The sequence below is a fragment of the Triticum aestivum genome, chromosome 1B, assembly GCF_018294505.1.
Source record: "Triticum aestivum cultivar Chinese Spring chromosome 1B, IWGSC CS RefSeq v2.1, whole genome shotgun sequence".
NCBI lineage: Eukaryota > Viridiplantae > Streptophyta > Magnoliopsida > Poales > Poaceae > Triticum > Triticum aestivum.
Window position 1 is genome coordinate 166,635,827 of NC_057795.1, and position 23,926 is coordinate 166,659,752.

The following is a 23,926-nucleotide window of genomic DNA, read 5'->3' on the forward strand; positions in this document are numbered from 1 at the left end:
CCCGACGGGAGCAAGAAAACGTGAAGGCCGCGCTCACAGTGGCGCTAGAGCTGCTTCGGTGTAGACTGCAGGAAAGTGGTCGCGACGTGCTGCTGGAATGCGTCACCGAGCTCCTGGACGCCGTTGCGTCGGGGGCTCCCCCATTCTGCGTCCAGCTTCCACCCCAGGCCCCGGGAGGATCACGAGGCGGACCGATCCGCGCCCACGCGCCCCCGGGCGCGCCTCAAGGCTTCATCAACACTGGCCCGGCCATCAGCGCTGAGCAGCAAGCTGTGCCTGCGCCGCCCCTGGTAAGCGAGAGCATGCGCATCACTGCCTTTGGTCCCAGCAGGCCGCCACCCTACCGTCCCCAAGGTGGAGCTTCAAGTCGAACTGCATGGCGTGCGGAGCACCACGGCGAGGCCTTTGGGGTGGTGACCCCGGAGGCCTATGTGCCCCACATGGTGGATCGAGGGTACGCGCAGGAGGAAGACCACGGCTCGTTCCTCGGGTCAGGCTGGGAGGAAGAGGCACTAGAAGCTGAGCTCTTTCAGGAGCCTCACGGGAGCCTCGACAACTACCGGGTACCGCTAATTCCTTAGGAGCAGGCTTATGCAACCATGGGTCACAGGAGGTTTAGGTCACCGCAGCGGATGGCTGCCCCAGTGCAGCGATCTCCTTCCTCTCAGGAGGAGGGCACTGGGGGCAGCAGGAGAGGGGTCGGGAGCTAGGCTCCTCCCCACGGCGTGCTGGACAAGGTATTCTTCGGAGGTAGGCCCTCTGCCGGGGAGGTGCCCCAGGGCCTGGCCCCGGCAGAGGACCCGTGGTCATCGGGGGAACCGCTGGCGTCCCCTTTTCCCCATTGGTGTCGTCATGGTTTCCGGTCGCCGTCGGTGGGGTCAAGTGTGGCACAAGGCGGGGCCCTCATCTGGCTTATGAAGCAAGGCCAGTACCTGTGAAGAAGGCCCAATGCCTGTGAAGCTCGCCGCCCGTGACACTCTACGTAATAATGAGTTGGGGCTGTACATACCCCGGAGTCTCCGGAGAGCCGCCCTCGGGCCTCGGGGGCTCCCTCCCACGCCCAGTGGCAGCACTTAGCTTCGCGCTGGTGAGAAGACGTCGAAGACTAGACTAGGTGCCGGACGCGGCCATTTGCTCTTGCTTTCTTTTTCGTGCGAACAAGCTCTCTCGTTTCGGATCTAAGTCGAAATTGAATTTGTGTTTGCGTATGTGGGAAGGGGTGTTGTGTCTTATTCATGTGCTTTCTCTTGCTCTGATTTTTGTTCAAGTTGGAATTCACACTAGCTGCCTCCTTCTCGCGGGCCCCTCGCTAGTAGGGCAAGGCTCGGCCTGCGCGCCCGCCGTCCCGCGGCCGGTGTTCGCTCCAGCCAGGCTCTCGCCGCATGGTCAAATGGGACCCTCATGAGGCCCTCAGAAGGACACCGCAGGCCCACTAAAGGCTCGCCAAGACGAAGGTAAAACCATGGAAACCTACTCATCGCGACAATCATGGCATCATGCGGGCACCCATCCGGCGCCAATCTTGACAACACATAGGGGCTTCCCCTCCCAAAAATGCTCTCACAACCTTTAGGGCCACGCCCGAGTCTCTTCCTGCGTGGGGCAAGCAGCGGGGGAAGCGCGGGATCAATCGGACAAATCGCTCGCCGCATCCCCCAAGGCATCCCCTGAGGCGTCGCTGGCACCGCCGTCATCGCCGCCAGCCTCTTCATCGCCATTGTTAGCACCGCCTCCCCCACCGTTTACCACGTCGCCTTCATCGGCAGCAACGATCACCCCATCATCATCGGAGGTGAAGGCCCGGACGAGCGCATCTACGTTGTCCTCCACCCACCGCACTAGATCGCCTCGGATGGCCTCAGGCACTGGGGCGATGGTGGTATCGAAGTCGAAGTGTGGATCGAGGTTCTGGAGATGGCTGAAGACGCGAGAGAATGCCCGCGCGAGCAGGCCGTGGCTCCATTCCTCCACCAGCTGGCGAGACCTCTTAGAGCGGTTCTCCATATGCGTCACCACGTTAGTGAAGAACTGGAGATTGCCAGCATAGTTGGTCACATGCGGCTCCTCGGGGACAACCTCGTAGATGTTGCCCAAGGCCGTGTTAGCCCTTTCCCTGAGCGTCCGGAGCATGGGGCCATGCACGTGTTCCAACGTCTGCTACTGGCAGATCTCGTCCGCATTCTGCTACACGACGGCCTCGGAATCATCAACCCGCCGTTGAAGAAGGAGCAGTTTGGTGCGGGAGGAGGCCAGCTCAGCCTGCACCGAGCCTAGCGCGGCAGCGGTGGCCTCGGCTCGCTGTGTGGCTTCAGTCAACCTAGTCCTGAGGACTGTCCTGCCTACGGCTTCAGGCCTGATCAACTCCAGCCGCTCTTCATATTCGCGCTCAAGGCCGGCGCGAGCCTCCACCACGCAACGGTCGATCTCCTCCTGGATCCAGGCCTCCCGCGCGCCAACGTCCTCCTCTGCCTGGGCGACCTGGTGCTCCCTCGTCTCCAACCGCTCTAGATCAAGGTTGTGCTCGGCAGTCTCCAGCGTCAGCGCTTCCTCGTGCCTTCGGAGTTCCTCCTCTTCAACAGGCCCCCCTTCAGTGGCGCAAGGGCAGATCGGCGCAGCTCCACCTGCTGCTCCAAGGAGTTGCACCAGTCTTGGAGCTCCCACGCGTGCTCCTCCGCAGCTTCGCGTCCCTTGTCTGCCTCTTGAGCTTCCTCAAGGGCCCGGGAACGGGCCTCCCAAGAGGCCACCAGGGATGCCTCTGCCTTGGCGTTTTCGAGGTCACGCTGGTGGTGCGTGAGACCGACAGCCGCCTTCAGCTTACGCCGCTCCTAGACCAGCCTCAAGCCTTCAGCTACGAGACGCGCGTCTTCAGCCGCCAGCTCTGTGCCGAACTGGCTCACTGCATCGGCTGCCCTCTGGAGGAACTCTTGGCGGATAGCGCTGCGCTCCAGCACACGCCCAAGCACGTCATCAACACCATGCTCCGCCATCGACGCTAGTGGAGGGCCTCGGAGTGGTTCGCCCCCTCTCGGCATGGGGCTGGGGGCTGGTGCCCCTGCGATTGTTGGGCGGCCCCTGCAAGGGACCCAGCCGGGCGCCGATCCACCTCCTGCTGAGGACCCAAAGACCGACTTCAGCCACTCGCCACCTATGATTAGTGGAGGAGCTCGGGGCAAGTTGGTCGTGCCCAAGAAGAGCTCACAATGGAAGAGCGGCGTGCCGATAGGTTCAAGGCGCGCCGCAAGCCGGCCTGCATCTCCAGTTGAGCTTGCACCAAGGGCGGCGCGCGGACTCGGGGCGATCGGGGTCGGTGATGTAGGAGAAGCCTGAGGAAGCGGCTCCTCAGCTGGCTCCGCGGGCTCGTCAAAAGGAATCCTGAAAGGCCACTGTCAATAAAGGGAGAGGCAGACAAGGAACTATGAAAAGAAGGGACTTACTCGTCCATGGCAAAGTACTTCCTGTGCTTCAGCGGGCTATACAGGCGATCATCACCACCGGAAGCCTCCTTCCTCTTGCGAAGGGCCTCAAAATCTATGCGGAACCGGACCAAGCTCGCGACGTGAGGGCCGGCGCGCGGCATAGGAGCCGAGGCATCGGGACAGCCTACATCAAGGGCACCAGCCTGAGAGGAGCGATCAGGTGCCATCTCTTGGTGTCCTGCTGAGGCCTCGGGGGCTTTGGCCTCGGGAGCGGCAGGTCGCGCTCCCTCGTCAGCCACCACCTCGTGAGGGGTACCATCAGCTCCGGAGGATGATGCTTCAGGAGCCTCGCGCGACATCAACACCACGACATCAGGCCCGCCGGCTCCTGCCAATGCTTGCCTCCCTGCGGCAACTCCTGAGGCAAGGTCGGCGCAGGCGGCCAGGGGAAGGACCACAGCAACCGGGTTCTCACGGGGCCCCACAAGGCCAGCCGGGCGCAACCCCCATTCGTCGAAGTGGGGCATCTGCTTCATGAAGTCAACCCTGTTTGAGCAAAGATACAACAGAGTGCCCCCGTGGCGTATGTTGCCAGGAGAGGGGTCGCCAATCAGGACCAGCAGCACCTTCTTCAGCGTCTCAGGCACGAGATCCCCTTCCTGGAGCCTCATGCGGTCCTGACGACCGGAGTAAGCCCACATTGGGCGGGAATGGCGCTGGAGAGGAGCGATGCGACGCTGGAGGAACTCCTTCACCACCCGGGGTGCCATCACCCCGAGCTCCCTCAACCTCTCGAAGTGATGTCAGGTGAAGGCAAGCTGGGGGCTCATGAGCTTCTCGTGACCCCAGCCAGGATTGGGAATGGCAGGCAGCGTCGGGTGCGTGAGTAGGGGGCTGGGCACCCCAATGTCCACATACAGCCACCGCTCCCGGAACCCGCTCGCGGAAGGTGGGAGGCCGAAATCGATCCCTGAGGCGGCCGTCTCCGGCATGGCCTGGAAGCTCACGCATCCTGAGCACCGGGAAGGGTCAGACAAGCGCAGAGAGAAGAAGTGGCGTAGAAGGGCAACAAAAGGGGGAATCCCCACCATGGCCTCGCAGACGAAGGCGAAGACAGCAAGCAGAGCAATGGATTGGGGGCCAAGATGCATCATGTGGATCTGGTAATGGGAAAGCACCGCGTTGAAGAAGGCGGAAAAGGGGGGAACCAGGCCTGCCCACAAGGCGTCGGCGAAGAATCGGACCTCCGTGAAGACCCTGTCGAAGGAGGCGTGGGACGTGGGCCAGACCATCGTCTTCCCGCACTCATTGAAGCTGGAGGCAAGCGCGAAGCAGACCTTCTCCAGGGCCTCCAGGTTGAGTATGAGAGATTTGTCGATGGCGGGAGCAGCTGCCGGAGGCGTGCTGGTCGAAGGCGCAGGTTTCTTCCCCTTATCCTTTTTCATCGGCGCCATGGCAATGGGAAGGGGGAAGAGCTCGAGATGGATTGGAGGCGGAAGCAGAGGCTCGAGGAGGAAAGAGGAACAAGGAGCGCGTAAGCTGCGAAGGGAGGATAATTGTGTACAAGCCTAGTGGCCGCCTAGCCAGGCGCATAATGAAGGAGCATGGGGAAGTGGAGACACCCATGTCCAATCAACCGCCACGTGGCACCCAAGGCCGCAGGCTGATGGGGCCCGCGGTGCTCCGCACTTGCCCCTTCGCTTCTCTGCTAAGCCAAGTCCGAGCGCACCTTGGGACCGGGGTCTACTGTCGGTGTTCTAGGAACAGGGATCCCCAGACTTGCCTGCCTGCGGCCTACGGCGTGGCTCAAGTGGTGGCCCAGTATGGCCCATCTTCATCAGCACAAGATTCAAGACCCTCGCGAGGGGCCAAGCCTCGTGGGGCGGACGACGCAAGGCTACCTCAGGAACGGCCTCGCCAGGCAGGCTCGGGAGGAGGCGGAAAGATCAAGGCAGGGTACCTCGGCGAGGTGCTCGTGACGCAAGCCATGACGATCGAGACCAGGCGGGCGCCGGCCTGCGCAGTGTCCTTGTTTCTTCTTTGGTGCAGAGGGGGCAAGCACAGACGCAGAGTACCGAGGCATCAGGCAAAGGTTGCCATTTCAGTGCAACGAGACCAAGACCAGCGGAGCAGCAGGATGGAGGTCACCGTGGAACCCAAGCCGGCGTCATCGCCAGTTCCTTTGGCAGCCGAAGACCAACTTTAGTCACGATAACTTGTACTGGATGTTCCCCTTCAAAATGGCCGTTGTTGGCGCCCTTCCCGCTCAATATTTGGGAAGAGGACCAGGGCCTCTATAAATAGGACTAGCCACCACAGTAGAGGGGGGGGGGGCAGATCGAGTACTCATTAGAGAGAGAGAGAGAGAGATAATCGAACTCACCCAAGCAGTTCATCACACCAGCTTAAGAACACCTCTCGCGAGGCTGTTCTTCTCTTGTACTGTTCATCATTAGCCCCAGAGGCTATCCACCACACCTCACACTGGAGTAGGGTATTACACCACAACGGTGGCCCGAACCAGTATAAACCTTGCATCCCTCGTGTTGTTCATCGCTTTTAGCTTAGATCTCACGAGACGATCGGACGTAGATCGGTAGGGGTGAGATCTTCGTGCGCACCCTAGAGTTCGAACCTTAAGGGTCTGCCGGAACCCAACATCCGACACAAACCCAGGGAGAGAAGAAAAGGAAGGCCGCCCCTTCCGGGGAGGCCGAAGGGTCCAAGAAGGGAAGGACCCTCTCTCCGGACCACTCCACAACTGCTGCCTACAGCGAGGAGGAGTGGCTACCGAGGGCCAAGCCCCTGGCGAAGTCGTAAGTATTCAGATGTCGTAATACTTCGTGCATGTTTTAGCTTTATGGCTTCTTATTATGTCAAGATATGTTTGTGCAGTCCATCCAAAGCCGACATCGACTTATTTTCTTCGGATGGGTCCTTGAGCTCATCGGAGATGAACAGCTATTCGCTCCCGACGGCTTCCACTCCCCGGCCCGCGGATGACACCGAGGTGTTATCTCAGAGGATACCGGGCCAGGAGGAGATAGTCCTGGAGACGCCTCAAGGCGAGACTCCCGATGCCGGGCTCGTGGGGGGGGGGGGAGATCCCCATGGGTTCGGATGAGGGGGGCTGCAGCAGGCTTGGCCCCCAGCCGGATACTGCGCCGGAACATCCAGTGGTTTCGGATTCAGGCAGGCAGCCACCCGCCAAGGGAGGCAAGCCACCTGTGCCAATCACCTCTGCCCATCGAGAGGCATCACGTAACATGGTGGAAGCGCTTCGGAGCGCTTCCCTTGATGAAGGACACCGTACTCTTATGAGTACGGTGATTGAAAGGTTTAGTCCGCCAAAAGCGGATTGACCGAAGCCTACGCTAGCCTCCTGACAGGCTTTGAGGTAAGTAATTTAAATTATGAGAAAGTATCACAGTGTAGACAATAGCCCCTAATGCTCTATTTGGTGTTCGGGAAGAAAAGCCGAACAGAGGATCAAATATTACTCCTAGGAGTCTAATCATATTATGTGTATGTGAATAAGCAGGCGTCGCTGCTGGCCACCGCCGCCGCCACTGCGGAGGTCTCCTAACTGAGGCAGATCCTGGGGCGGGCCGAAGAAGAGCTCGTCCTCGTGAAGAGGCAGCTCGAGGAGAACAAAGGTAAGCAATACCCCGTCTGAATTTTATATAAAGGAAAAAATCATGGATTCTAATAGAAGCATGATAAATTTTACTAGGGGCCACGACCGAAGTGGCGGCCCTTAAGAAGGTGTTGTCCGATGCCAAAAACAAAGCGGCCAAGGAGCCCACCGAGCGTGAAAAACAAGAGGCGCGAGTTGATGAGGTCCAGCAAGAGCTTCAGGACTTCGTCAAAAAATTCGAGTCTTTGGAGCGTGACTCCAAGAAACAAGAGTCGAAGCTTGCGAAGGCCCATCAGAGCGCACTAGACGCCAAGGCCGAAGCCCAGAATGCCCTCCAGGAAATTGAGGCAGCCAAGAAGATAGCTGCGGGTAAGGCTTTCATTATGCAAAGCAAGCATGTGAAGGAGACTTTCCTTTTACTTACCCGAATTCGGAGCTCTCCAGGAGCATTCGCAGATCTACCGTGCAGCATCTCTAATGCCGCGGAGTTTTACCGGGCTAAGGAGGGGAGCTCGACGGATAAGTTGTTTTGGTCCCAATATATTGGGGTCGAACATCTGATGCCCTTGAGCGACCAGCTAAAGCAACTAGTCAAACTTCACAAGGTGGCCGAACTGGCCATGAAGGACTTCATAGTCCGGCTGTGGCCTGGCGAGCCCCTGCCCAGCAGCTACTTCGGCTTTGTCAAGCGGATGGTGAATGCCTGTCCGTGGCTTGAAGTCGTTAAGAAGTCAGTCTGTATTGAGGGTGCATGCAGGGCCTTTGCCCGTGCGAAGGTGCATTGGGGGAAGATAGACGCCGAGAAGCTGGTGACAAAGGGGCCGCCGAAGGGCAAGGAGCATCGCCACCCCGAACAGTATTATGAAAATGTCATTAAGGGTGCCTGCCTTGTGGCGGATGAATGTACCAAGGATGTGATATTTGAATGAATGTACTCATGCCATCCTGTATTATGAAAACTAGTTCATTTGCGCTATGTAGCGCTTGTTAATTTAAAATATTACCTTATGTGCGGCCGTTTAAAAAATCTTGAGAGTTGGCCAGTCGTCGGCTTCTGCCCCCATGTAACTAGTACTCGGGTGTTCGGGATAAATATAAACACTCTTTATCCAAGTTTTTGGTCCTTTTAAGGAGGTGTTTAGCGCCACGAACGAGGCAATCGGACTATATGGCTTTATCGCCCTCAATTGGCCTTAGAAGTCTACAATTTTAAATTTTGGCAAAGCCCTTAGTATCCGAAAACCGGACTCGGGGCGCTATACACGCCTAAATCGGACAAGGCTGATTCCTCGCCTGAAGCGGAAAAAATGTTTAAGGATTTGAGACCTCTTGAACAGCGACCAGCTCTCGCCTTATCATGACAGTCAGTTTCGGCTTTCTCTACTGAGGTGCTCGTCCGGAAAAACCGGGACACAATCGCAGTAGTTCTCCCTGCGCTACCTTAGCTGATATAGCGGAACGTAAGGTACCAAAACGAGGGATCCGGGCAAACCCAACTATTGACCCAAGACATGATTCGGAGCTGATGCATATAGTGCTATAAGTTCGGGGTGCCGCACTGTCGAAAGTGTTTGGACTTGTCTTGCCGGGTTATGGGGTTCTGAAGCCCCTGGCAAACATGTCGTGCCAGGATGCACGGGTATAATAAATAAGAAGTAAAGAAAAAGGGGTAAATAAACACAATAGCAAGCTGACGCTGTATACTATTTTTCCTTGTTATTCAAATGTTATGTCAAAGCATACATATACAAGTAGTGCGATAAGCAGGATAGGACTGTTTGACACATCCTGACTAGGAGCGGGCGGTATGCGGGTATATAAAACAGGTATAACGATGGTTATCAGAGACCACCTGAGGATTCCCTCGTACGCCAAAGCTTCTTGTCCTCCTGGTGTGTCAGTCCTGCTATGTGTCCGATAGCCGGGCTTTCGGAAGAGCCTCCTGAAGGTAGGGACCTGAAAGAAAAAAGGGGTGCAAAAATGCGTGTGTACTGGGGCGGTCGAACCGCATTGTGGACCGTGTCATGGTCGTGCCTCTGCATATGCCCAGGGTATTTTAAGTGCGTAGTTGTGTACGCCCGGCACGAATGTTGCCGCTTGACTGGGACTAGGGAGGAGGTTGGTTTGCTAGTCGAGCTCTGGACGTGCCGGGCGATCCTGTTGTGGAGTACTCCGGACTCGCTTGATAGTATCCGGGTTCTTTATCGCCGAATTGGCTGTTTGCCTAAGAAGGTTGTTTTGTACTTCCGCCGCGAGGGCCGCAGTGTGCTCCTCCGTGCGAAGCGAGCACTCTATGTTTCCATTAACTGTAATAACCCCGTGATGTCCCGGCATTTTGAGCTTGAGGTATGCATAATGCGGAACCGCATTGAATTTGGCGAATGTGGTTCGTCCGAGCAGTGCATGATAGCCACTGCAGAAGGGGACGATGTCAAAGATTAACTCCTCACTTCGGAAAATTTTCGGAGATCCGAAGACCACTTCCAATGTGATTGAGCCCGTACAACAGGCCTCTACACTGGGTATAACACCCTTGAAGGTGGTTTTTGTGGGCTTGATCCTAGAGGGGTCGATGCCCATTTTGCACACTGTATCCTGATAGAGCAGGTTCAGGCTGCTGCCACCGTCCATGAGGACTCGTGTAAGATGGAATCCGTCGATGATGGGGTCAAGGACCAATGCGGCCGAACCGCCATGATGGATACTGGTAGGATGGTCCCTGCGATCGAAAGTGATCGGGCAAGAGGACCATGGGTTGAATTTTGGGGCGACTGGGTCCATCACATAGACGTCCCTTAGTGCACGCTTCCGTTCCCGCTTGGGGATATGGGTTGCATATATCATATTCACTATTTTCACCTGGGGAGGGAATTTCTTCCGTCCTCCCGTGTTCGGCGGTCGGGGATCCTCGTTGTCGTTGCTATGCAGCCCCTTTTCCTTGTTTTAGCATTCAACTTGCCGGCCTGTTTAAACACCCAACATTCCCTGTTGGTGTGGTTGGCTGGTTTATCGGGGCTGCCGTGAATTTGACATGAGCGATCTAGTATGCGGTCCAAACTGGACGAGCCATAATTGTTTCTTTTGAACGGCTTTTTCCGCTGTCTGGATTTAAAGCCTCTGAATCCAGCGTTAACTACCGTGTCTTCAGCGTTGTTGCCATTATTGCGACGCTTGTGTCTATTCCGTCACGGCTTGCCGTTGCTATCCCCGGCGTCTGAATCGCCTGAGTTTTTGGGTGTGATGTTGCTGCGAGCCAGCGAGCTGTCCTCGCCCGTGCAGAAGCGGGTCATGAGTGTCGTGAGGGATGCCATGGACTTTGGCTTCCCTTGGCCGAGATGTCGGGCAAGCCATTCGTCATGGATGTTGTGCTTGAAACCGCTAAGGCTTCGGCATCCGGACAGTCGACAATTTGGTTCTTTTTAGTTAGGAACCGAGTCCAGAATTTCCTGGCTGACTCTCCGGGCTGCTGGGTTATGTGACTTTTGCGTGTGCGTAGGAATTTTTTTGAAATTACTATGTTCCCCAACAACCCGCTCACAACAGGAGACAAAAAGGAGAACGCCGGGGGGCATAGGAGTGCCGGATTGCAAAACGGATAACGGGGAAAATGCTCGGATGCAAGAAACGAACATGTATGCAAAATGAAATGCACAAGATGACATGGCAATATGCAACACGCAAGCAAATGACATGGCAACGACGGCGAATAACTGGCAGACACCTGGCGCAACGAATCCGGGGCGTTACAAGCGCCCTGTCCCTGGCCGCTGCGGTGCGATCGCATGTCAGGGGACGTCGCGGCCCTGGAATGAGCGGATTCCGCCTGGGTTTCCGCTGCCCTTGTATGTCCGAATCGAGGGACCTGGAGAAGAAGTCACCGAGCGACATCACCGGCGCCGCAGGCGACGCCGACGAGTCACGGCGGTACGTGTCGTCACCCTGGAGTCCATGCCGAGAGCTCTTCTCGCGAGCTCGTGCTTCACGCTGCCATGCCTCCGCGCTCCTGGATTCGCCTTCCTCCCTCCTTCGCCTTTGATATGCCGCCGAACGGGTCTCTGGAGCTCTGGCTGCAGCACGCTGACTGCAGCACCCTTGCGACCGGAGCGGAGGTTGCGGTCGTCGCTCCGGGCAAGGTCTTCATGACCCGGGGCTGGGTCGAGATCGCCCAGGTTTGCCAGACAGGGGGTTCTCTCGTAATTCATCTGGAATACGATGGCGCCTCCTTGATGTTCTTCAAGGTCTTCGGCACAGAAGGACGCCGGATGGAGTGCTGCCCCAAGGAAAGCGGCTGGGGCACCAACATGGCGAGGGCCAGGCCGGCCAATCGCCTCCCCAGCAGTTCCTCAGGCAGCAGCAGAGGAGAAGGGGGATCCAGCGACTCCTCCGGGCTTCATGCGATGCCGGAGACAAGCGACGACAGCTATGAGCCCCCGAGCTCACGTCGCGCTCGGAGCAGGGCAGCTTCATCAGGCCGTCGGCGCCACTGATCTGGATGGGGTTGGCGCCGGCGTCTGGCGGCCCACTGTTGATGATGGCGTCTCATGCGGAGGCGCGCGTAGTTAACACCCCTTAGGATTAGCACCTTTTGTTCCCTGTGAGGAATCGAAGTAGCACCCCGCGGGGGTATGTAAGGCGCCTGTCATGTCTTTTGTGAATATTATATCCTTATTACGAATCGGTGCGAGATGCTTGTCCTGTCCTGGCTCGGCTCCCCCTTTCTTTCCTCACGAGGGCTTGGTGCTCTACGCTGACAGGTCTTGGTCCCTAGGCAGGCTTCAGCCGTCGCTGATATGCCAGGTCGCGATGCCGTGGTCAAGGCCAGGAGGTGAGCGTCCCAAGGTCCGGTAAGAGCCCCTGAGTCGCGATGCTCAGGAGGTCCCCTTTAGTGCTCAAGCAGCCTCCGCTGGGCGAGAAAGGAAGGCAACGTCACTGTGACAGAGCTGCACTAGGCCAGGGTTTGGCATCGTGTTGATTTAGCTTTTTCAGAAGCGTGACTTATCTCATGAGCTTGGAGTCGTTCTTCGGCGAGGTGCCTGGCCTGCGTGCTGGCAGCTGGGGTGTCGCTGGGTTGGGTCCTCACGAGCTCCTCCCCTCCTCCCCGCACTTTCCTTTATGCTCTACGTCCTCAGGTCCTGGCCCTTGATTGAGCTCAGCCGCCGCTGGTATGATAGGTTGCGATGCCGTGGGTCAAGGCCAGGGGGTGAGGGCTGGAGAGCCAGTAAGGGCCCATGAGGCACGATGCTCAGGCGCCCCCCTTTTCACGCGCGAGCGGATGGTACGGGAGAGAGGGGGAGGGATCTCGCGACGCTCCTCCCCACGTTATTCCTTGAGCGGATCCTACATACCAACACGAGGAAAGCAAGTCCTGCCATTACGGTTGCCAGCCAGCCATTGGTTGCTCCGAGGGAGTGATTGAGGCACCGAGGGCCTAGCAAGGTAGCGCTATGCGGGGCTGCCGCGGCCAGAGCTCGACCACTCAGATTTGTCGGTGTTGCAGGGACGGACCCATGCGCAAGCTCCGTGCAAGAGCGAACGGCTCCAAAGGTAGTGTCAATCGAGCAGGCGATTATCTCTAGCAGGTTAAGTATGAAGAAGCAAATCAACTTGGATAGGTGTAGAGAAAAGCAAACGCCACTGGGTCTGGCCCGAGCGGCTTGGGGATGATTCAGCCCGAGGGGCGCCCCCAACAAGGTAAGCTGAAGATAAAAGCAAAACGGATACATGCCGCAGGGACAGGCCCACGCGACCTAGGAATGATGCAGCCCTGAGGGCGCTCCCGGCTGAAACGAAAACTTGAAAGAAGTCACCTGATACCATTGCAGAGCGAGTGTCGGAGTAGCTGACGATGCGAGGTGAAGATGCCAATCCTCACGAGCCGTCGAGGCTCCGAGCCTAGGGAGGCTCGCAAGGTCCGGGCGGCTCGGTGAGGTCCATCTCCATCTCCTCCAGGAACGCGCGATGCTTGGCCACTTGAGCTTCCAGAATGCTTCTCATCAGGCACTGGTGGGCTGCAACCGCGTTCGGCAGGCCGAAGGGCATGCGAACGTATTTGTGCGGTGGACCCGCGCAACGCCCCACACGCGAAGGCCAGAAACACTCCTGAGATGCGACTCGATTGAGCCCTGGGTAGTCAATGGAAACACGCAGCCCGCCATCCTCGCCTGGATGGGGAGCTACACTGGGCAGGTGGCGGGTGCCGCGCATGATTCTTGATTCCTGTAACTCCTGAGCGACCTTGGTGATGAACTCTTGAGGGTTGTGCCCTCCTTTCCTTACGCCTTCCTGAGGGAAACATGCCGAGAAGCACGTCTCCAAGTGGTGCCCAAGCGCCTCCCTCATGATCTTGGCAAAGTTAGTGGCTCCCTAGGAGAGAGCCTCCGAGCCTTGCCCGAGGAGGGCAATGGGCGCGCCTTCTTATGCGACGGAGGGTGGTGCCCCTTGGTTGGGTGCAGGTCGAGATGTGGCGCCTCCGGAGGGGCCTGCCTCCTGAGGCTTTGAGCCAGGTGATGTCTTCTTCTTCTTGGGAGCTGCTCCAGGGAGGTTTCCACTCTTGCTGTCCGGGTCCTCGATCGACGCAGCCTGGAAGGCGCGCTCCAGGGAGCACACCGCATCCTTCTCTTCACAGGGGACCGTGATGACCCCGCCACTTCCTGGCATCTTGAGGACGTTGTAGCCATGGTGAGTCACTGCCATGAACTTGGCTAGGGCCGGATACCCTAGGATGGCATTGTATGACAAGCGAATGTGAGCGACGTTGAAGTCAATGAGCTCGATGCGGTAGTTGTTGCGCAGTCCAAAGGTGATAGGAAGGTGGATCTGCCCTATCGGGATAGTGGAGCCATCAGTGACTCCTGAGAAAGGCTTGGTTGGCTGAAGCTGATCATATGGCACTTGGAGAATGTTAAAAGTCTCGACGGACAGAATGTTGAGTCCTGCTCCGCCATCGATGAGGGTCCTGGTGACTTGCACATTGCTGATGACTGGGGAACAGAGCATTGGGAGGACACCGGCCGTTGTCGCGCACTTGAGCTGATCCACTAAGCTGAACGTGATGGCGCACACAGACCACCTGAGAGGGCGCGTGGCCTCAAGCTTGGGGAGGACTGCATTCACCTCGCGAGCAAACTGCTTGAAGATGTGCTGTGAGACTAGGGCCTGAGCGCCGCCCAGGATGCAAGCGATTGCACGTGGCTCCTGGAAGCCCCCAGCCCCCTCGTCGTGATTATGGTCTTCATTCCTTCTTGGTGGTGGTGGCAGAGGGGAAAGTACTGCGTTTCCTTGCGGGCCATCCTCATGAGGCTGGTCTCTCCAAGCTCCCTCACGAGGCTGGTCCTGCCAGTGGTCCTCGCAAAGTCGGTCACGCCACCCTTGGCGAGGGCCACGATCGTCCCATCGTCCCATCGTTGCGCTTGGGGCATCGACCGACACGGCCTTCTGGCACGGCCCTAAGCTCTTGGCATTCGTTGGTGTGTGAGTATGGAGATCGTGGTACACACAGTACCGACTGCCCTTGGACGACTCCGGCTGGTCCCTGCCACGCTTTGTGTCCGGCTCTGCTGCGAGCACAGCTGCTCCCTTGCGCTTCACATCTTTGGCCTTGGCTTTCTTTTCTTCTGGGTCTGCTGCCGGGAGCTCGAGAAGGGAGAGGTGTCCCTCCTCAGCCCTTGCACACTTGGTCGCTAGGTTGAACAACTCCAGTGATGTACACAAATCTTCATGGATCGCCAGCTCCTCCTTCATCTTGATGTCGCGGACGCCGTTAGAGAACACCGAGATGATGGCCTCCTCGGTCACCCTGGGAATCTTGAGGCGAGCGTTGTTGAAGCGCTAGATGTACTTCTACAAGGTCTCTCCGGGCTGCTGCTTGATGCAGCGTAGGTCACCCACGGCCGGCGAACGGTCGCAGTGACCTGGAAGTTGGCGATGAAGCAGGTGCGCATCTCATCCCAGGAGGAGATCGTCCCAGGAGCCAGGTGCGGGCTCCGTCCTTGAGTGCCATGGGAAACCAGTTCGCCATGACCTTTTCGTCCCTGTTGGCGGCTTCGATGCCCAGCTCGTAGAGCTGTAGGAACTCCGCGGGATCTGCAGTGCCGTCGTAGCGAGGAGGCAGGTTAGGCTTGAACTTGCCTGGCCAGGCGACATTGCGTAGCTTGGAGGTGAAGGCGCGGCAGCCCGTAGTGGCCACCAGAGCCCTCTGCTGATGCTGGGCTTGCTCCTAGGGATTCCCGCGCGCCGCTTCCTGGAGCAGCGCGGGGTCTTGATGTGGTGGCGTAGGGATGCGTTCATGGCGCACCAGTGCCGGGAGCATGCGAGCACCGTCTTGGGGACGAGGGATTTCTTGGCAGCTCCTCTCTGGTCGCGCGGGCACCGGACGCGGCAGATCTCGTCCTGGGGCCGCACGCCTTGGAGCCAGGGCGCCTTCTTGGGGAGAAGGTGGCGGAGGCACCTCCTGATCTATACCTCCTGCGTAGGACGGAGGGCGAGGCAGCGAGAGGGACGACATAGGAGAGCCCCCTGTGGCACTGACGAGCTCGGTGATGCGGGCGAGCCAGTCCTCGTAGATCTCATCGACGGGACGGTAGTGCAGGAGCTCACGTGCCAGGAGCAAGGCGACGTGCGCGTCCGTGGGGGCGCGACGAGCGTGGGATGACGAACCGGCTGGGGTCAGTGACGGGCTGGCGATGCGGCCTTCCCGCCACACCGAAGGATGCAGGGACGAGGCCTGCTGCTCGTTCCCCGCCGGGCCCGTGGAGGCGTTGGCGGCAGGCGACGGGGAACGACGGGGACACCCACCGACGGGAGCCGTCTGGGTGACGCGGGCGGCGAGAGCAGCCCGACGCTTAGCTCGAGCCCGGCGAGCGTCGGCCATGAACACGACGGAAGATCGAACGTGAAGCAGCGGAAGAAAGATTCTGGTGCACCCCTACCTAGCGCGCCAAATGTCGGATGTTGGGTTCCGACAGACCCTTAAGGTTTGAACTCTGGGGTGCGCACGAAGATCTCTCCCCTACCGATCTAGGTCCGATCGCGTCATTTGATCTAAGCTGAAAATGATGAGCAACACAAGGGACACAAGATTTATACTGGTTTGGGCCACCGTTGTGGTGTAATACCCTACTCCAGTGTGTGGTGTGGTGGATTGCCTCAGGGGCTGATGATGAATAGTACAAGGGAAGAACAGCCTCGCGAGAGGTGTTCTTGGGCTGGTGTGATGAACTGCTTGTGTGAGTTCGATCACCTCTCTCTCTCTCCCCCCCTCCAAAACTGGATCCCTCTCTATTGTGGTGGCTAGTCCTATATATAGAGGCCTTGGGCCTCTTCCCAAATATTGAGCGGGAAGGGCGCAAACAACGACCATTTTGAAGGGGGACATCCAGTACAAGTAATCCTAACTAAAGTTGGTCTTCGGCTGCCAAAAGCACTGGCGACGACGTTGTCTTGGGCTCCACGGTGACCTACATCCTGCCGCTCCGCTGGTCTTGGTCTCGTTGCTCCGAAATGGCAACCTTTGCTTGATGCTTCGGTACTCCACGTCTGTGCTTGCCCCCTTTGCACCAAAGAGGAAACAAGGACACTACGCAGGCCGGCGCCCGCCTGGTATCGGTCGTCATGGCTTGCATCACGAGCACCTCGAGAGGTACCCTGCCTTGATCTCTCCGCCTCCTCGCGAGCCCGCCTGGCGAGGTCGTTCCTGAGGAAGCCTTGCGTCGTCCGCCCCGCGAGGCTTGGCCCCTCGCGAGGGTCTTGAGTCTTGCGCTGATGAAGATGGGCCATATTGGGCCACCACTTGAGCCACGCCGCAGGCCGCAGGCAGGCAAGTCTAGGGACCCCCGTTCCCACAACGCCGACACATGTTGTTACTCCCTTAGATACTGCCATCACCCTCTCCAATTCAAATGGCTGATAAACAAGAAAAGTAATTGAAAGTACAGACATTGTATGATAGACAGGTGCAATGAATAGTGCGGAATAAAATAGGGCATGATATAATTCACATTTATGTTGTCTAACCAAACAGGATAGCATGACACAATTTCACATATATGATGGCTAACTAAACAGGATAACATGACACAATTTCACATTATGATGGCTAACTAAAAAAGATGGAAAGATATAGTTCAAAATATGATGACTATGTAAACAGGATGACATGATATAACTATATAATATGTTTATTAAACTAGTCGTCAACCCGTGCATTCGCACAGGCTAATTTATTTATTAATATATATGCAAAAGCTCATTTCATTTATACATTTTGATTCTAGTTTAGATCCCAATGGACATGCAACATCTTATAATTTCAAAATTCTAGTAATTATACATTTGAATAGAACAATTTTATGATTTTGCAATTTTTGTATATTTGCAGAAAATCACATTCAAATATATATTAAATTCATTTTCATTATGATTTTAAGATATTTTATGTCCATAAATTATTTGGCCTATATAATGAGTGCTTGCATACGCAACTTATGAATTAATATTGGTGCTAAATTTTAAAGTAGGTCAGTTTCTTTCCCTATTGATTGGAAATTTCTGAGTACCTTGTTCCCTTGATGGTAGATTCATTGCAAGAGAATTCCTACCAAGAAGTCCATGGGTGAAATAGCATGACCATCGTGAGGTCATTAACTTGAATTGTACGGTATTCATTATAGCAATGTCATCTTAGAAGATTCCCATTTTTTCACTATGTAGTGCAAGGCAAGAGCCGCACAAAAAGAGTGTACAATATATAGAGAGAAGGGAGGGGTGTAATGCTTACAAAAACCCAACTATGGAAGAGAAGAGATCCAAGATAGAAGGCTATCCCTATAATTACATTTGAGTCTATGAGCTAACAGAGACAGATCATGTACAAAGTTTCTTCTCCAAGCCCCAAAACTTGGCCTCTCATTTCTAAAGATTTTTGCCATTCCTCTGAGTCCAGATGTTCCAAGTGGCATTAAAAACCACCTCAATAAAGAAGGGTCTATCAAAACCCTTCCTTGCTACTGCCGCCATCAAATAGGTTGACTGATTAGGTTATGATGCCCAAGTAATCCCAAGATAATTCCAACTGGCTGAAGTTAAAAAAAAGAACATATGTGCTCGATCCTCATGTGTGAGAGTCTGGCAAACACCACAAGTATCATCTTGCATAGTCCAATGTCGGCTTTGCATCATATCTCTTGTGTTAAGCCTATCCACCAGGAGTAGCCAACCAAAGACTTTGATCTTGAGCGTGCAGGAACACTTCCATATACACTTAACAATTGGATCCACAGTAATGTGCCTATGAGCAAAGTTATAATATACCTTGGATCAAAATTCACCAGTTTTGGTTGGCCAGTGGAAAATGTCCTTGCCCTTAGCATTGATAGATATCGATGACAGGATGGACTCCAACTGAATCAACTCATGACGGGCTTCAGTGGAGAGAGGGAGGTGCAGGTTACTGACCATGGATGGTAGATCATCGAGGGTTTGACAGTAAGCATGTCATCCAACACGAAAGAGTGCAGTCGGGGGCAACGATCTTTCATGGGAGTATTTCTTCCCTGGAGTTGCCAATGATCAAGCCAGAAAAGCACAGGTTCACCAGAATGAACCTTTGGGACAAAAAGCTGACAAAATTTGTCATATAATTTTAACACATCGCGCCACCAGAAAGAGCCACAGGCCTTAGTGGCTTGGGGTGCCGAAGAACCATAGTATGTATCCCAAATGAGTTCAGCCCAGGGCACCTCCATTTTGTTGAAAAACGTAAAGTAATGTTTCAGTAGCATTGGTTGGCCATTGTAAAATATAAATTAATAAAGGAAAAGTGAGAAATGAACAAACACGTCGATGATAAAATTCAATAACAATAGAGCGATACTTTGTAAGAAGAATGTTATCCTTCGAATATTTGTAGAGGTCAATTATTTTTCTAGGCAGACCATGCCTATTTTTTATGGATGCAAATGATCTATGGGATATGAAGTAACTTTTATCCAATTTTATTGGGTCTTATACTGCTTGTATAATCGATGGTAATCTATACTACTTGTCTAGTCTATGGTAATACTTGAACTCAAAATACATGCGTGTCTCGTAAACCCAAAAGGAGGTAGTACATCGAATCGGCATACTTTTCTTACGATAAACCTCATAGAAGGAGCAGCTGACCTGAAATTGCCGTCCCAAATATGAAATGATACTAAGGCCCGTGAAGCACATGTAGTTACTCCCGCAATTAAATTTGAGGCCTAACTATTCTCCATGTTAGTGCGAACTAAATCATTTGAACTGCAATGACATCTAAAATGGAGTAGTTTTTTTCAACTATTATTTTCACACTGCTACCATCAATGAACCTACAAACAAACACAATTTGAATGCTTAACCCAAGGCATATGTCAAATGAATTACCTACCTAGTAAGCCCTTCAGTGAATAGAAGGGAATATAAATTTACATCAAATTATACCAGCATAGCACCAATTCAGGCATATATCAAGATAAGTAATAACCTATGAGCTCAAATATAAATTCAAAAGTTATGCTTATATATACGCATATGTATTCTTACATCTGTTGTTTCATTATCCATCCACTGGAAGATACCAAGTTATACAATTTGGAACGAATGACAGGCCCCACCTTAAATCATTTCTTCCCTATAAATCCTTTAGTCAAACAATTAACCAAATCATGTATCATGGAGAGAAAGAGAAAGATCTGATAGACAATTCTACCATCTTTCAGAAAATAACAGCCAAACACAAGAAAAATATAGAAATGTTGTAAATCGCCATGAGGCCTATATGAAATATGATGTTCACGGACTTCATCTATTTAAAACTATAGTCACATTGGTACATATATAATGTGGAGGAACAATTAACTGCGGTGAGTGTCAACCATATCAATGGATACATACATGTCATCAGCACACTAAATGGAGCTGACGTTGCTACTGGTTCTTTGCTAAGATATGATCTGTGCTAGCAGGAGAGTTTTTTGTGAGCGTTTCACATGTTAAACTTCTGATATTTGGGAACTTAAGTGCAGAAAATGAGTTTTTGTGCCTTCTTGCATTTTACATGTCAGACTAAATGAGTTTCCTTATTAGATCATGTTGAGATCAAGTAAAAGAAAACTATGAAATACAATACATCAAACTCATTAGTATCTTGATGCACTGATGTTCATGATGTAAACTATATCCATCATGAGCTAATGATATTAATATTAAGTGACTGATAAGAATACGAAATAATATACCACAACAATAGATTAATATGTTTATCCTTAATAAAATGGATGTGTGCATCATATGTTGCAGAGGCCGGGGATAGCCCCTCTTCGAAAGAATTAAATAAATTAATATGTTTGAGTAACATTTCCCCAATATAACCAAACATGCAAACATCGAATTAGTAGATACGCAAAGAAAACCCGATGAATAAAAACCAATGATTCATATAAAACTATAGAACATATTTACATGCTGGCCTACAGACATCGTGTTGAGACCTTAATCTTGCACGTAACCATAAATAACTTTTACGCCAATTCATGATTCTATGTAGCAGATGATGAGAGAAATTCTATGGAATAATTAGTAGCTTAACAGTAAGAGCGTACAAAAGGAGCTAGTTCAACATGTACCTATCCCATCAGAAGTAACGATGTTGTCCAAGTCGACCACATCTTGTCGTGATACATAGATCAGATGTGTAAGCATGCATGTATATTAAACTGCACATATATGCAAACATACACGCAGTCAGAGCTCAGTAAACTGCCTCTTTTGTAGGATGAAATTGCATGTTCCTGTTTACTTACTACGTTATAATATTTCATCCCCAGTGCACACACACTTTGCACACTGATTTTTGACATCATCGTGATTAGAAGCAGAATAGACAATCGTTCGGAGATGTAAAGATTAGACTGAAAAAAAGATTCACATGTATGTTATTCGTACCTTCAAATAATCAGAACTAATACAGACAAATGTATGCTTCCTAATCCGTAGACTAAATAGGACAATCTACAGACCATGAGAGAAAAAACTTTACAATGCTAATAACTAATCATAAAATCATGTCGACCATCATGTTGAATTGTTAATCATATTTATGGAAAAGGTTCCAAATGCAGTGTGCCCAAAGTGCATAGCAATACACGATGAACAATTGTTGCGTAATCAGTCATCCATGAACAACATCACAATCATAAGATGAAAATATTAAACGTCGGCTCTTGCAGGTGATCTCAGCAAATAACACTCTTATTCCAACTTCTATCAATTGGCTAATGCGCTAAATTTGCAGCATGCTTTTGCTGGAAGCTAAATTTTAAAAAGATTTTTTGGAATGACAGAATACACGAAAATAAGTGAATAGTTTTGAACTTAAAGGGTTTGTTCTGATAGCATGGTAGTATGAGATAAACTTGCTAATTTCTCAGTGTATTCCACATCAAGCTAACAAAGAAAGTGTACAGAAATCATGTGTTCAACTTGTATCATGGTATGCTCGCAAGAATACCTTTCAGCCGGAATGCAAGAAAGTACCTTTATTACTTTTGAATATCCATGATGACAATTTCAATGGTTCAATTATCTTAAAATTTTGTACCTTTTTGAAAGTGCTACTGGCAACAAACTTTTAGCTCAACTCAACAATTTTGCTATCGCCTTTACTCTGTGTATATAACACATAAACACCAACTATTCGTTATAATATTTAGCAGATCTCTTGGAAGGAGGTTGGAGACTGAAATTGCAACATATGGTAGTAAGTTTTCTATCATGATTGTACCAATAATCAAATATTTATTTGGATAACAGAAAACATTGTCCCCACTTCCACTTGCACCATGTCTCAATGTAGTTTTCACTAATTTCCAAATGAAATTAGCACACTCCAATTCACCTATCCAACAGAAGATCTTTTTTTTCTCAAAATTGAATAGAATGGACACCGAATTATATGCCGAGCAACATGGAGACGTGAAACTATAGTACGGAGAATAAATTAGAATGTCGGCAAAAAGGAAAGCTAAGATAGGATGGCCACCGAGGGATTCAGGTGTCCCTAATAGTGTTTGCACTCATAGAACATGCATGCAATTATGAGGTAGCCCTAGAAGTAAATACTAATGGTATTCATCCCTCTATTTAAGTGAAATTAAGGGGTGATGCTATACAATCTATAATATCAGTATATTTGGTTCAAAATCCTCCCTTCTATGATCATTTTTTTGCCTTGTACATTTACTGTTTGTACTACTTTTCAAGAATCGGACACCAATATCTCCTTTACATAACAGGCACCCACTTAATTATGTCTAAACACAGGATTGACTTGGCGTTATCCGATTAGACTACCCAGCCAAAGCATAATATTGTAGAAAATTTGTGCATTACCATGGAATCAACGTACCTAGCTAGACACGGCCACCGGTAAATTTCAAAATAGTGAAGAACAAATCGTGCTTATTTTTATACAATCTACACATGGTTCATCTTCCGACATAAGAAAATTACCTTATCTGCATATATGGCCTACAGAATGATAAACTCAAGGGAAAAAAAGATGCGTATGGGGTATGTGATCCATATACAATAAATCATGCTTAAGAGCAAAAAATTCACAGAATAGATAAAAAAACATTGAATTAAGGTTGCATAATTCTGCATCAACAGAGTGTGGGTTCAATTGAGCCCAGAGTAAATTGAAGATTTGTTCGCATTCATAGCTTCGCTGATGAGCACATCTAGGCAGCACGACACATGGGTAGCAGTCGGATCAGATCAAATTGTAGCACACATGGAGGATGTACTAATGGAAAGAATTTTGGGAGATACTGAGCAAGTACAATTTGCATCATACTTTAGCACTAACGCTAGAATGCCTCAGTAAACATAGGCTATTCCTCCCACCAGAACCATGGCTTATGTACCTAGGAAATTTAAGCCCAAGAAGAATCGCTCCAACACAAAGCAGAATAAGATAGTTAGGGGGCGGAGTACATTCCTGTGCCGTCGACGTGGTTCGGTCACAACCGTAGTGGTGGCAGCCGTAGTGGTGGCAGGGCAGCCATAGCACGATCCCGTAGTAACCAAGCCCAACGGGAGCATGATGAGACAGAGAGACCACACAGAGGGCGCGCTGCAGGTCGGAGGAGCCACGAATATGATCCCAATGACCGCTGGATTCCGCACCAGAGGATGGAGCTGCCGCTAGGGTTCGTCGAGGAGGCGTTTGTGGAGGCAGAAGGTTGAGGCGGCGGTCGGAACTGCAGCGAGGCGGCGGTCGGAACAGCAGCGACGGTTTGCCGAGGAGGCTTGCGGAGGCAGAAGGTCGAGGCGGCGGCCGGAATCAGATGATGCAGCGGTGGCGGCTAGAAGACAGAGAGGCTACGGGAAAAAAAGATGCCTAGTTTTTTTTATTTAGGATGCGTAACCTAGTTTTTGACCTATAAGGAGAGAGTCGCGAGATTGGGAGAGAGGTAGAGGGAGTTAGCCAAAGATCTACACCGTAATAACTCGGTCCCACATAAGATAAACGGCTCCTAATTTCTAATTAATGTGATATTTTTTGGGGAGTCTGTAATTAGTGTAGGTATAGATAGATAGATAGATAGATAGATAGATAGATAGATATAGATATAGATAGATAGATAGATAGATAGGTTGGCATGCCATAATTCACATACATTCAAAGATAGAATGCCATAATTCAAAATATAATGACTATAAACACTAAACAGGATGAGATGATATAACTATATGATGTTTTTATTAAATGGGTTACCATGCCATAATTCAGATAGATGATGTGTATGTACTATGTAAACATGATGGCATGATATAATTCAAATATATGATT

The 23,926-nt window shown here is 52.0% G+C and overlaps 1 long non-coding RNA gene across 4 annotated transcripts; it reads right to left on the reverse strand.

Moving 5' to 3' along the window:
- Window positions 1-17,725: 17,725 nt before the first annotated feature.
- LOC123113895 (uncharacterized) lies at window positions 17,726-23,469 on the reverse strand. Of its 4 annotated transcripts, none has more exons than XR_006456287.1 (3): window positions 20,874-23,469; window positions 20,697-20,786; window positions 17,726-19,711 (listed from the first exon to the last, which is right to left on the reverse strand). It is a non-coding gene; the product is annotated as an uncharacterized lncRNA (long non-coding RNA). The 4 variants fall into 4 exon arrangements; XR_006456289.1 differs by having other exon boundaries at window positions 17,726-19,400; window positions 19,615-20,786; XR_006456288.1 differs by having other exon boundaries at window positions 17,726-18,788; window positions 19,213-20,786.
- Window positions 23,470-23,926: the final 457 nt, after the last annotated feature.